Source organism: Corvus kubaryi, unplaced genomic scaffold, assembly GCF_017639235.1.
Source record: "Corvus kubaryi isolate FWS band 111438036 unplaced genomic scaffold, C.kubaryi_AGA036_p1.0 split3-37374, whole genome shotgun sequence".
In the NCBI taxonomy this organism is placed as follows: domain Eukaryota; kingdom Metazoa; phylum Chordata; class Aves; order Passeriformes; family Corvidae; genus Corvus; species Corvus kubaryi.
The window spans coordinates 578,289-590,118 of NW_024582090.1; the positions used below are offsets into that span (position 1 = coordinate 578,289).

Here is an 11,830-nt window from a genome sequence, read left to right on the forward strand (position 1 = left end):
CTTTAGAAAAATGAAGCTCCCTGCACCTGAACAGAATTGTCAGCAAATGACTTTGGTTCCGGGGGTTTGGTGCCATTTTTCCTGAGCTGTCCACAAAATGAACAGCGAATCTTTCCGTGCGCAGTCGAGGTGCTGAGATCCAAATCTGTCCTGGAAATAGTGTCTCTGACAGCCCTGTGATTGTGATGGAGCTGTTTAAATGAGAGCCCGTGCAGGAGTCGGAGCGGCCGCCCCGTGCCGGGAGCTGATGGATTCTGCACGGCCACCCAGGCGACCCCGCTGCCATCCACCCTCATTACGCTCCTGTCAGATGTTCAATTAGAGTGACAGGGTCCCAAATTCCCCAAGATCTCTGTTTAGTCTTAGAAGATTAAAGGGTGGCAACTATTTTCAATATGATTATCATCATTATCTCTGGGAGATTTTATACTTCAAAAGTCAAAGTCATAATAGCCCAACTCACTGCAATTATTTGCAAATTGCCTTAATGTATTTTCCAGAAGCTCTTTTGGCACTTTGTAATTTATTTATTTGCTAAGCCAATAACACATTAAAATGCTAAGATGTCTCAGAACCTCTGTGAAGCACCAGTTTGCTGGGAGCTTGCCCTGACTTTGCCAGCAGCCCCTCTACCCACCAGTAACCCTGCTCTGTTTTTGTTAAAATACCTCTTCCTGGGGCTCCCTCTGATAACACCTTGAAGGATTCCTCCTTTTTTGGTTGAAACTAAAGGGAATTTGTTAATGTTACAGTAACTCTCCATGCTGATGGAAATGCTTATGAAAACATAGACTTAAACCAACATAAAAAAATATTCAGGCACAAAAAAATGCGCCGTTTCTCAAAAAATGCAATTTTTTTCTAGAGGCGTGTTTTAAAGAGGAACTCTTGATGTGCCAAGGGCTGGAAATACCACGGTGTCAGAAGCAGTGGAGGGGTGACTCGCCAGTGGCTCCAGGGTCTCTCCTGCAGAAGCCGGGAGTCTCAGGAGAGCGACCGCGCTGGCTTTGGGCACAGCTGGTGAACGCGGCTCTTTGGATCCCCATCTGTTCCCTTTCTTCTTGTCCTTAATGGTGAGCAGAGAGCAGCAGCCACCGTGCCCTGTGCATGACATTGAAACCAACCCAAAGAGCTTCTAAAACACGCTCAGCCCATTGTTCCAGAGTAATTTACAGACCGAGAGTTACGGTGCAATAATTGTGAATAATGAGGAAACCACGACAAAAATGGTAAATAGCTTGCAGACATTTTGGGAACAGAAAATGAGGCTAAATTCATTGAATAAATTAATTGCTATGGATTATTCTGCTAGCTTTAATCTGCTGCCTGCTGAAGGAAGTCTGCAAATGGCAAAGCTGGTCCACAGCTTTTATGTAGAAATGGGGCTGCTTCCCACAAGAGAGGCTGGAAGGGAATTTGCTGGGTTATAAAAGTGTGTCTCGCTTGTATTGCAATGTTCACCTTCACAGTTTTACTTGCCCTTTGAGATGGGGCAGTTTTACAATCCCATTTTATTAGTGAGCAGCTGATGGAGGTCCTGCAGGGAAGAGAGGTGGTTTTTCCCAAGGCCACGTTGTCTCTGGCAGAATCCAGGTTGGAGCTTGGGATTTTGCAGTCCCTGGATGATGCTTGTGATATTTTTCTGTTTCCCCTTTCTGCAGAAACATCTGTACTGGAGGCTGAACAAAACAACCCTGAGCAGATTTGAGACTTTACAAGTGAAAATGTAGAGAAAAAGAAGGAATGAGGAGCCACATTCCCCAGCCTGTTTTAGAAGATCAGTTCTAGTAAAGAGGAATTATATTTTAAGAACCAGACAGATTGCCTCAGATTTACTGTCTTAGAGGCCAGCAGTGAAGGTGAAGCGTTTTTCTGTCAGGATTACGATTACCTGACAGGGTCTTACCATTACCAGGAGAAATTACCCTGATTTAGAAAAGATCTGTTCATTTGTAAGCAGCTGTTACTTTTTAATAGCACAGCTCTTTTTTACAGCTATTAGTAGTAATAAAAATAAAACTAAGGCCTGTGTCTTTACTTGCATGAAATTTGTGATTTAAAATGGAACTTGGCAAGCCTTGTAGATCAGCCCTGGGATTTTATAAACTGCTAGTGGTGATTTATGTGGATGGAGACCACAGGACCCACCCAGGTTCTGTGCACAAGCTGTTTGTCAGGCTTTAGCTTCTGGCAGCCTTTTTGTCCCTCCTCAATCTCGTGCCCGCAGCAGCATCCTGGAGCTGGGAGTGTCTGGTGACAGCTCAGGACAAGCTCTGTGCAATTAGCGGGGCTCAGTGTCCCTGGGCTCAGATTTATGCAGTGAACACAACCCTCCGGGGAAGCTTCAGCTTTGGCTGGGCTGGCTCTGACATCCCCCGGCTCTGTCATTTAGAGCCGGGCGCTCCCGGCACAGCGGCACTAAACAGTTCCAGGAGTTCTTCCCCATTTAGCCCCAGCCCAAAGCGGGCTGCAGTGCAGCTGTGAGGAGCTGTGAGGCCAGGCTGCTGCTGCCCGGGAGTTTTGCTGAGTGGAGCACTGTTACCCCATCTGGCTTTATCATATCTGCTCAGTTCATCAAAATAGATCTTTCCCCTCCATTTGATAAAGTTTAACAGAGCAGAACCAACCTCCGAATGTTAACACTGACCGTGGGGTGAGGCGCAGGGAGGTGCAGCTCCTCGGGCACGGGGAGCAGCCCGAGCTCTGGCTGTGCCGTGGTTTCCCCCAGACACCCCGAACCCCGGTGTGGGAAGCCTGCTGTGCCAGGGGCACGTCCCACGCTCAGGGCACGTGCAAGGGTTGCGGTTGGTTTGCTCTTACAGGGGACTCTTCTTTCTCCTTTTCTGTTTCAAACATTGACTGAGAATCAAACTTTCTGCCTTCCCTTGAAACGACACCGACATAAAGAAATCAAAATACGTGTCTCTTCAGGACGTGCCCGAAGCCATAAAACGGGTTGTATACAAAATCAAACTAAATAAATCAGAATCCCTTTCTCCACGTTTGGGAAGGTTAAAGCTCCAGCAGCAATGGCAGCGACACATTGCGCTCCATTTTGCAGACACAATGTCACTATTTTATTTTAGTATACAATGCAGTTCACCCTAAATTACATTTTCTTCTTTTAATTTATTTTCATGAAAACGATAGCATGGCATAAATCATCTTGGGGAGGTTGCTGGGTTATTTGCATTTCAGAGGTTGGTTTTAACTTTGTATTATAAAGGAATTTGCAACCAGGAAGCTCTGGGAGGCATTAACTTGCAGTGATGGTGGTTCTCCAAAGGTGATGAATGACGTTCATTTGGCTTAGGACAAACAGCCTCAAGTTTGTGTCTTTCTAAAAAAACTTGTCAGCAGCAAAGACTGAAAGCCAGTGAGTGATGCTTTCATCTCAGGAATGAATTCCTCCTGGAAAAGCAGGGTGTTTGGGAAAAGCCGGCTGCTCAGCACTGTTCCTGCAGTGAACCTCTGCCCAGTGGAGGGGGGGGGGGTCACTCACTCTGTGCCACTCCAGAAAGGGGGAGGTTGGAGAATTCATGGCCTGGGGTGGGGGGGTTGAGAGGCTGCCCCTGCCCCAGACAGGGGGATCCTCATGGGGGTCCTGCCAGTGCTCTGCCAGTGCTTGGTGCTGTCCTTTGTTACAGCACTTGTTTAATGCCACCTGACAGAGGGCAACTGGAAGCCTGGAAGACTTTAATGAGTCTTCAGATGTCTATTTTCTGCTAAGAAATGTGGCAAGAAGCTCTATCTTAAATTCAGTACAGCATGGAATGCTCAGGGAATGAAACAGTGGAGTAAAACGTATTTTATTAGCGATGAACTGAGGCTGCACATGAAAGAACCTTTTAAATATCTGACATGTTAAATGCATTATTTTCCCTTCAGGAGAGAAGGAGTCAAAGGGACGGGGCTGATGAACTGTGCTCATTAACCTGACTGATGGGAATGGTATTGACGCCGGGGCTGTGCAGACTTCAAACGCGGTTGCTGTGGCTGGGCTCGGAGCCCTGCTCTGGAAAAAAGGTGGAATTACTTCAGCCATTGATGCAAGGTCTGCAGCGAGAGGCTCATCTGCAGGTGAGGCAGGAGCTGAAACAGGTCAGGCTGAAAACAGAGCAGTGAAGCGCACCCACAACAGTGGGTGAGTATCAAAGCCAGCCCTGCTGCAGGGTACCTGCTGGAGGAATGAGTCCCTCGGCTACTGCACAGGGACACATCCACAGCTCTCTAAAACATGGGGAATTCACTTATTGCCCCATTATCATAAAATCGTGGAATGGTTTGGATTGGGAGTGACCTTAAAACTCATCTCATCCCACCCCCTGCCATGGCAGGGACACCTTCCACTATCCCAGGGTGCTTCGAGTCCCGTCCAGCCTGGCCTTGGGCACTGCCAGGGCTGGGGCAGCCACAGCTGCTCTGGGCACCCTGTGCCAGGGCTCACCAGGGTTTATTTTCTATCAGAGATTTTCGTGTAGGGGAAGTTTGCTAGAGGGAGTGCTGTTGCCTGCTCTAAGCAAGAGCAGACACATCACCCTCAGGAGAGTATCAAAGCTCAGGAACTCAGCAGTATCTGAATGCACTGCCCATATTTTAGACAAAACCTTAATGTTCTACATGTCTTAACATTCTACATGTCATTGGCTGCCTCTAAAAGTGATTCACAAGGTTGTCACAAAGGAAAGGATTCTGAAATTTGTAGGAAACCAACCTGTGTATGTCACTGCGGGAAACACAGGCAGTGAGTGCCACTGTCAAACCCAGCTGTCCCTATGGCCAGGGAGGTGCAGGGCAGTTTAGCTCACCCTATAAACCAGTGCCCCCTCTGTTCTGGCATAGCCATATAGTTCACAGGTTACTTTAGAGCATTCACAGAGATGTAGGTGTTATTTTCCTATTTTTCTAATTTATTTTTAAGGTAGAATTAGTATTCACTGAAGTGATGTAGATGCATTTTTGTACTTTCTACTGCCTGGGGCTACTGCACTTCAGTCTTTGATCTGATCAGCTCTTGCCAACTCAGCTGGTTGGAGGTTGGTCAGTGCTTGGATGAGAGGTTTCACAGGAAATTCATGTTGTTGTGAGGAATTGTTTGTGATGAAGATGGCACTTTCTGCAGTGAGTCAGTGCTGAACAAACCCCCCAGCTCGGAGCCAGGGAAGGGCCATGCTCCCCCCCAGGGGCTGCACAAAGCACTGCTGGGTTTCCATCAGCCACAGAATGGATTCCTGGCCAACATCAAATGTGGGACCTGCAGTCAGATCTCTCAAAGAATCTGTTGTTACTCCCCCCTGACCCTGACCTGTCACTGGGGTTTGCTGTGTGTGGAGGAGGGTGGAGGGGCAGATCACAGGGGCTGTGAGAGCCCCACAGTTACTGCTGTGGATGTCCAGTGTGTGCCCAGAGGAGCTGGTACAAACCAGGGAACCCTGTAAACCTCTGTTAACTCCCACTGAAAAAGCAGCGCAGGGGATCTCAGCTTGCTGGAAAGAGGAATTTTACAATGATTATTTGAAGTATGAATATGAATGTATTTTAATCTAATGGCATTACAAAGGGGTTGTCATCCACCTCGTTTCACCTTTTCTAGTTGAACTAAACCATGAAGATGCTTGAAAGTCACCTGCCTCTGGATTGCACTTAGAAGTGGATTGGAGGATGGAGCTACAGCTTACGAGAGCCAGTATTTCCTAGAGAAGAAATTCTTCCCTGTGAGGGTGGGCAGGCCCTGGCACAGGGTGCCCAGAGCAGCTGGGGCTGCCCCTGGATCCCTGGCAGTGCCCAAGGCCAGGTTGGACATTGGGGCTGGGAGCAGCCTGGGACAGTGGGAGGTGTCCCTGCCCATGGCAGGGGGTGGAACAAGAGATGAGCTTTAAGATCACTTCCAACCCAACCCATTCTACAGTTCTAGGATTTCAGTCTCATTCCAGTCAACCTGATGTCCTGAATGGGCTGTGGGACTTGGCCATCACTGTTCAAGTGCAGTGGGACTCCCCCAGCAGCAGTGCCATTGAGTGACCCCACAATCACGTCCCCTGGTGATCACTCACGTGACTGATCCATTGGCGTCAGGAGGACTAAAGCTGCATCACTGTAATTTAACATCCAGTTGTTTAGTGTATAAATGCTTCTAATTGATGTGGAGATGGGAGGCTGTTCTTGGTTCCTCATTTCCCCCAAGGTGATGGAGAGTCCCCAGGAGGGGCAAGTCCTGGTGTGACACCACCTGAGTTACGAAGTGTTGAGCGGATTGGGGGAGCAACAAATGTCTTCTGAGCTGCAAAGAAAAGAAAGTCGTGGAACAATAGCAAAAACCAGCCTGAAATGTTCATCAATACACATGGCACAGCTTCTCTGAAGCCCCTGTTTGTTTGTTTTGGTAGCAGTGCTGGAATGTTGCTTTTGTCTGTTTCCCCCTTTATTCCTGCTGTTAAATCCACAGTAAGGGCTTCCTTAATTAGGGAAATAGAAGTTTCAAAGAGAAGAGTGTTTCCTTGCCAAGGCATTCTTTCATACCTGCAGGATGGATCCCTTTTTAGTAGAGTCCTAATTTTTTTTTGAAAAATTGTGTTCCAGCTGCAATTCCTGCATAATCTCCAGAGCAGCGAGGGTAGAGAGTTTAAGAAGAAATCTCTGCAGTAACACGGAGAAACACAACCTGATAACTCCTGACAGATTGATGGCTTCTTCCTTCATCTAAATCTTTATAGATTAGCACGTCTGTTTCCTTTTCATGGATATGTTTGTTAGCACTGTATCATGTAACCTAATCTGTGTGGGAAGTTATTTATCCAGGGGCTGGGGGGCATTTATACCATTCACTTGTCACCAAGAATAATGGAGAGGACAGGTAAGATAATTCCAGCTGTTTTAAGGGCTGAGAGATGACTGTTTATGTTTTGATAATGGGATACTCAGGGTGAAGGATCTGAAATGGTTTTGTAACATATTTGCTGAAAACACACATTTAAAATGTCTTTTGTTCCTTTTATTCCTCTGTTTCATGAGGGCGCCTGGGGTTGCTCTGGGAGAAGGAGACATCAATTGTCACTTTGGGGTGGCCCAAGAGACTTGGGAGGAAAGATGTGAGAGTGCCTGAGAGTCTCCTGTTCCCTGTGGTTTGCTCCAACCCGTGGGTTCCCAGTGCCCTCCGCTGTGATGGGGACACAGCCTTGGGCAGGGGGGATGTCCTTGGACACGGCTGGCACCGGGACTGTCACAGCGTTCCCAGGAGCAAAGGTGGGTGCCAGCTGAGCAGGGGCTCATTCCAGCCCTTCGAAGTGGCTGATCTCCAGAGCCCTGTCCTGGTCCTTGTCCTCTGGCAGCTTCTTTGCAGGTCAGACTCTGCTTCAGAGCTGCTGTTTCCTATTCAGGCACCGAAGGAGCCTTTCCTGCCATCCTGCTGCTTCGCCAGATGTTCTCCATTTTCTGCCTGTGCAGTGATTTCTCCTCTCTAGGCATCCTGTAACTGCCTTCATCTCACTGATTTCACAGCACTCCCACGGCATCAAGAGCACTTTGAATTCTGGTCCTGTCCTCCAGAGCTCTCACAATCACTCCCAGCCTCCCATCACCCACAAATGATATCAGCGTCTCCTCTGCTCCAGCCCAGAAGGCAGCAGGAGCTCCCCGAGGGTGTCCATCAGCGTCTCATCTTCACAGGGGACACCGGTGACTGTCCTGGGGCTGCTGATGTTCAACGGGCTTCCTTCTGACCTTATGACACTTTATTTAGACTGTGCTTTTTGGGTTTCCCTTGTGAGTGTGTTTGAGGGCCACTTGCTCGCCCTGACACACCGTGTGTCACACGCCCTTGGTGGTGGCCTCTGGGGCCTTCTCTCCCTCCATGCCCTCCACTTCCCTGACCAAGCCCTCCTTAAGTTGCATTTTGTGTTTTGTGATTTATTCTCGAGAAATTTACAAACTTCTGCTGGCTCTGTCTCCTGGGCCGCCATCTAATCTTCCAGGCGATGACAACTTGATTGGTGAATAATAGATTCCAGTCTCTTCCCAGCTGCTGAATGGAGCTATAATTTCAAAACGCATCCTTGAAGATGGAACAGAGCTTGTCCTTCTCCAGGGGTTGGTCTTTAATCAGCCCAGTTGTCTTTTCAGTATTGAAAACTTCTTTTCATTGTAATATGCAAAAGAAATTACCTGGAAATGAGCCATTTACCTTGTATTAGTGTGTAGATTAGGGGCCCAGTGTTTTGGGTGCTGCAGAAAGCCTGTAAGTGATATTACCTGCTCTGGAAAACTTTAATATTAAGCAGGCAAGGTAAGCAACTGAGAGGACTGAAAACAGACACAAGGGGACTAACTGAATTGCTGAGGCATGGATCAGTGTCACAACAGAGATTAAAAGTCAGTCTCTCTGAAATCCAGAACAAAACTTTGCTGTTGCTCTGATGGCATTTTTTGATGGGCTGTGGAAAATACAGAAAAATGAAACTGGTCCCTTGAAAACATTCCAAGTTGAAGAATAACATGAAATGTGATTTTATCATTTAAAAAATGGTGATCTAAAAAATTCACTAAAATCCCAATAAGGACTCTCAGAATGGATTTTTTTTTTTTTTTTTGTTATTCTGTATTTGTACTTTCAATGCAGGAAGAACCTACTGATATACTTGTCTCATAATGTTAGCAAAAAAAATATTTGGAGAAAGCTGAATCTTCCTCCATTATTGTGGATACAAACAAAAAGTGGTTATGAATCACTTTTCCTTGATAGAATGAATTTATTTGTCCATTTATTTTACTGGAATGTCTGCTGGAATTGAAGCTGTTGATTAATGACCTGCAGGAGGTAACGCTGGCGAAATTGGCTTTTGCAGCTGTGGGGAACTCTGCAGGGCCGTGGGGGAAGGTGTAACAGGGACCCCGAGCAGGGCTGGGGCACAAACACTCCTGGCCAGGACGTCCTGTGGGGACAAGGATCACTCACTGCCCAGCAAAAGCATTGCCTCTGCCATGGGTAGATATGGAAATGTGTTGGGTAAAGTATTCCACAACCTGCTTGTCAGAAATAATCATTACAGTGATTCTGCTAAAAATATAAACAGATCCAGTTTAATTGTAGGTTGTCACTACCATCACTTCCCAGAATCTCCTCTCTCTAACAAAATAATGGAGCTGGTACAGTCCAAACTTTCAAATACAGATGGACTAGAAGCCAGGAGGATGGTGGCAGGTGGCACTGAGGTGGCTTTTGAGTGGGCTCACCCCAGGCTGCCATGCCCATCCCCTGGCACTCTGCTGCACTTGGATGCTACCATTTTATTTTATTTCCTTCCTCATTCTTCTTTTTTCCTTGCACAGCTTGTCCTTTGCCACTCAGGGTATAAATTCTCCCTTCTGCTGTTTCCTGACCTGCCCCTTACACCCATAATCGCAAAATGCGGCTGCCAGACAGCGCTTCCCTCCCCTCCATGCGCCTCTCCGCCTGTGGAGCCGGGATACTCCTTAAATAGCACCGTTTTCCTGCCTGAGTGGGTCTTGTGACATTTGCAGCCTTTTCGGGAGTGCTGCTACACTTCATGAAGCACACATCATCGCCGTGTTTGCCGCACACCGCTCCCGACGCCCTCGTTTGTCACCGCGCCGGGGCAGCTCCGGGGCCCAGGGCAGGGGGGATTCGTTCTCGCTTCCTGCCTCACTCCTTCTCTCCCCTCTTTATCAGCTTCAGTGTTACCAGCGTTACAAGGCAGTAACAAATTCTTATCTGTGTGGCTGTTCGACTGACATTGGGGAAGGTGTGTTTCTGTGCGGAAAAGATGTGCAAATAAGGGAAATGTTTGTGCTGCTCTTGCAGAAGCAAGCGGCTGATGAACAGCATCCTTTGAGGTACATGGCTTTGTCTGAAGGCAGATTGCTGCTCACACAGGTGCTTCCCAAACGTGCCCAGACCCAGAGCAGTGTGACCCACCAGCTGGGAGCTGAGGCTCGCTCGGCACGGCCGCGCTCCTCAGCCCTGGGCCGGAGGCGAGCGCTGACCCAGAAAGCGGGGACGGATGGTGGGAAATCTGCATAATGTGCGAAGGATTGGAGGCTGGAATGTCTCCTCTGCAGCCCGAGCTCGTTACCCACGGCGGCTCGGTGGGCAGCGCTCCCTCCTGGGCTCGGGGGCCGGGCCGGGCTGTCCGGGAGGAGCGGCCCCAGCGGCGTTTCTGCCTCTGAGCATCCCTCTCTTCTCAGGCTGCCATCCTCCGGCAGGGAACGAAGTGTTTCCCTGCAGAAGCCCTTTCTGTGGAGAAATGGTATTCACTTGACAAGCCAATTTGCTGTTGAAAAAAAGTCTTGACCTTAAAAAATTAATTAGTTCTGCAGGTTTGCTGAAAGTTCTTGCCTAAGTCCTGCACTGGCTGAGTCCACTGGGATCCTTCCTTTGACTTGAGCAGGAGTTCAAGCAAATTTTCTGTCACAAAAATAACTGGAATCAATACTCAGACTTCATCCTAGAGAATGGGAAGTGTGATCATGTGGTAACTGCAATTTTCACTCTTGATCTACTTTTTACATTGTCAGAACTGATGAAGCATTTTATGGGAGAAAAGAGAAAAACCAACAAATCAGGGAGTATTCCCCTAGGCTGATGAGTGCATGTGGTGTGATAAACTGCTGTTATTAATCTCAGTTGGGGGCAAATAATGGCTTCAGAGTAGAAAAAAAAAAAGCCACGAAAACAACCCCCAACCTCTTGGAAAAATTTCTTGAACATAAAAGCAAAATAATGGCAGTTGTTCCATGAGGCTTTGTGTGTAATGGTCCAAAATACTCCCAGGCACTGAATGAGGGTTTGGGTGCAATTACTCCTGTATATTAAAATTAGCACTCCATAGCAAAGCATGACATGACAATATTTATAGTAACAAGTTGCTCGTTGGCATGGCTGGGGCTGGGGAGAGGCTCAGCGAGGCTGTCCAGAACAGAGGGTTCAGGGATGCTGCCGTGGGTTCTGGGTGGACATGTATAATTAATTTAATCTTTAATCAATTTACAGTATCAATAATGAAGCACCTCTTAATGGACTTTCGACTGGTCAAGTGTCAAGGCAGAGTGTGCAGCCTGGGGGGAAAGGAGAGGAGCAACTCCCTCCTTTCGTAAGCTCCTTGTAGATCATGAATAAATCATTCTCTCTTGTTGGCAACTCCTTCACACTGCTCTAAGATTTCTGAAGTAACTGCCTTCCAATTTAACTTGTGCCTGAAGTTTCAAAGCAGCCTCATCCTCTAAAGAAAAAGCATCTCATTTATGTGCTGCTCTTAGTTTTTGTTACAAGGGCAGAACAGAACCTAGAATTGTAGAATCCTTTGGGTTGGAAAGGACCTTTGAGATCCTCGAGTCCAAGCGTTATCCACTGGGGCCCCTCCATGTGGTCTGTGCACAGACTGGGTGAGGCTTGTGCTGGTGTCTCAGATCTCTCATTCACCTTCCCAGCTGAGTTCCCATTGCATTTCAAGGCCATGGGAAAATGACTTTTGCTGCTCCTTCCATTTCATATTCATTCATCATTTCCATATGGTAACTACGCAGAGTTGTGCCATGTGTTATTCAGCACAGCCACACAGAAAGCTGCTAAGGATAAAAATCGATTTTTTTCTCAGAACCAGAAACTAGGAGCTGTTTCTTGTCACGCTTCAAAAGAGTGAAAAGTAGCACTGTCTCAGACCTGTGGGCTGCAGTTTTCCCATTCCTCATATGTCCTTGAGATATCAGAAAGTTTTCCTGCTCGTACTGGATTGAAAGTGGGATCTTTTGAAGATTTTCTTGGGAAAACAAAACAAAAATGATGGTCAGTGTAGAGCAAATGACTCAATGTGAGGTC

The 11,830-nt window shown here is 47.4% G+C and overlaps 1 long non-coding RNA gene across 9 annotated transcripts in view; it reads left to right on the forward strand.

Moving 5' to 3' along the window:
- LOC121658791 overlaps positions 1–11,152 on the forward strand; it is a 31,745-nt gene extending 20,593 nt beyond the window's left edge. For 5 of the 9 annotated variants that reach the window (XR_006014045.1, XR_006014046.1, XR_006014040.1 and 2 more), the window contains 2 exons: positions 3,889–4,080; positions 6,580–8,383. This is a non-coding gene — a long non-coding RNA (uncharacterized LOC121658791). Of the gene's footprint in view, positions 1–865; positions 1,074–3,888; positions 4,081–6,579 lie in introns of all 9 variants that reach the window. The other 4 variants (XR_006014044.1, XR_006014043.1, XR_006014041.1 and 1 more) reach the window with 4 other exon arrangements.
- The last annotated feature ends 678 nt before the right edge of the window (positions 11,153–11,830 follow it).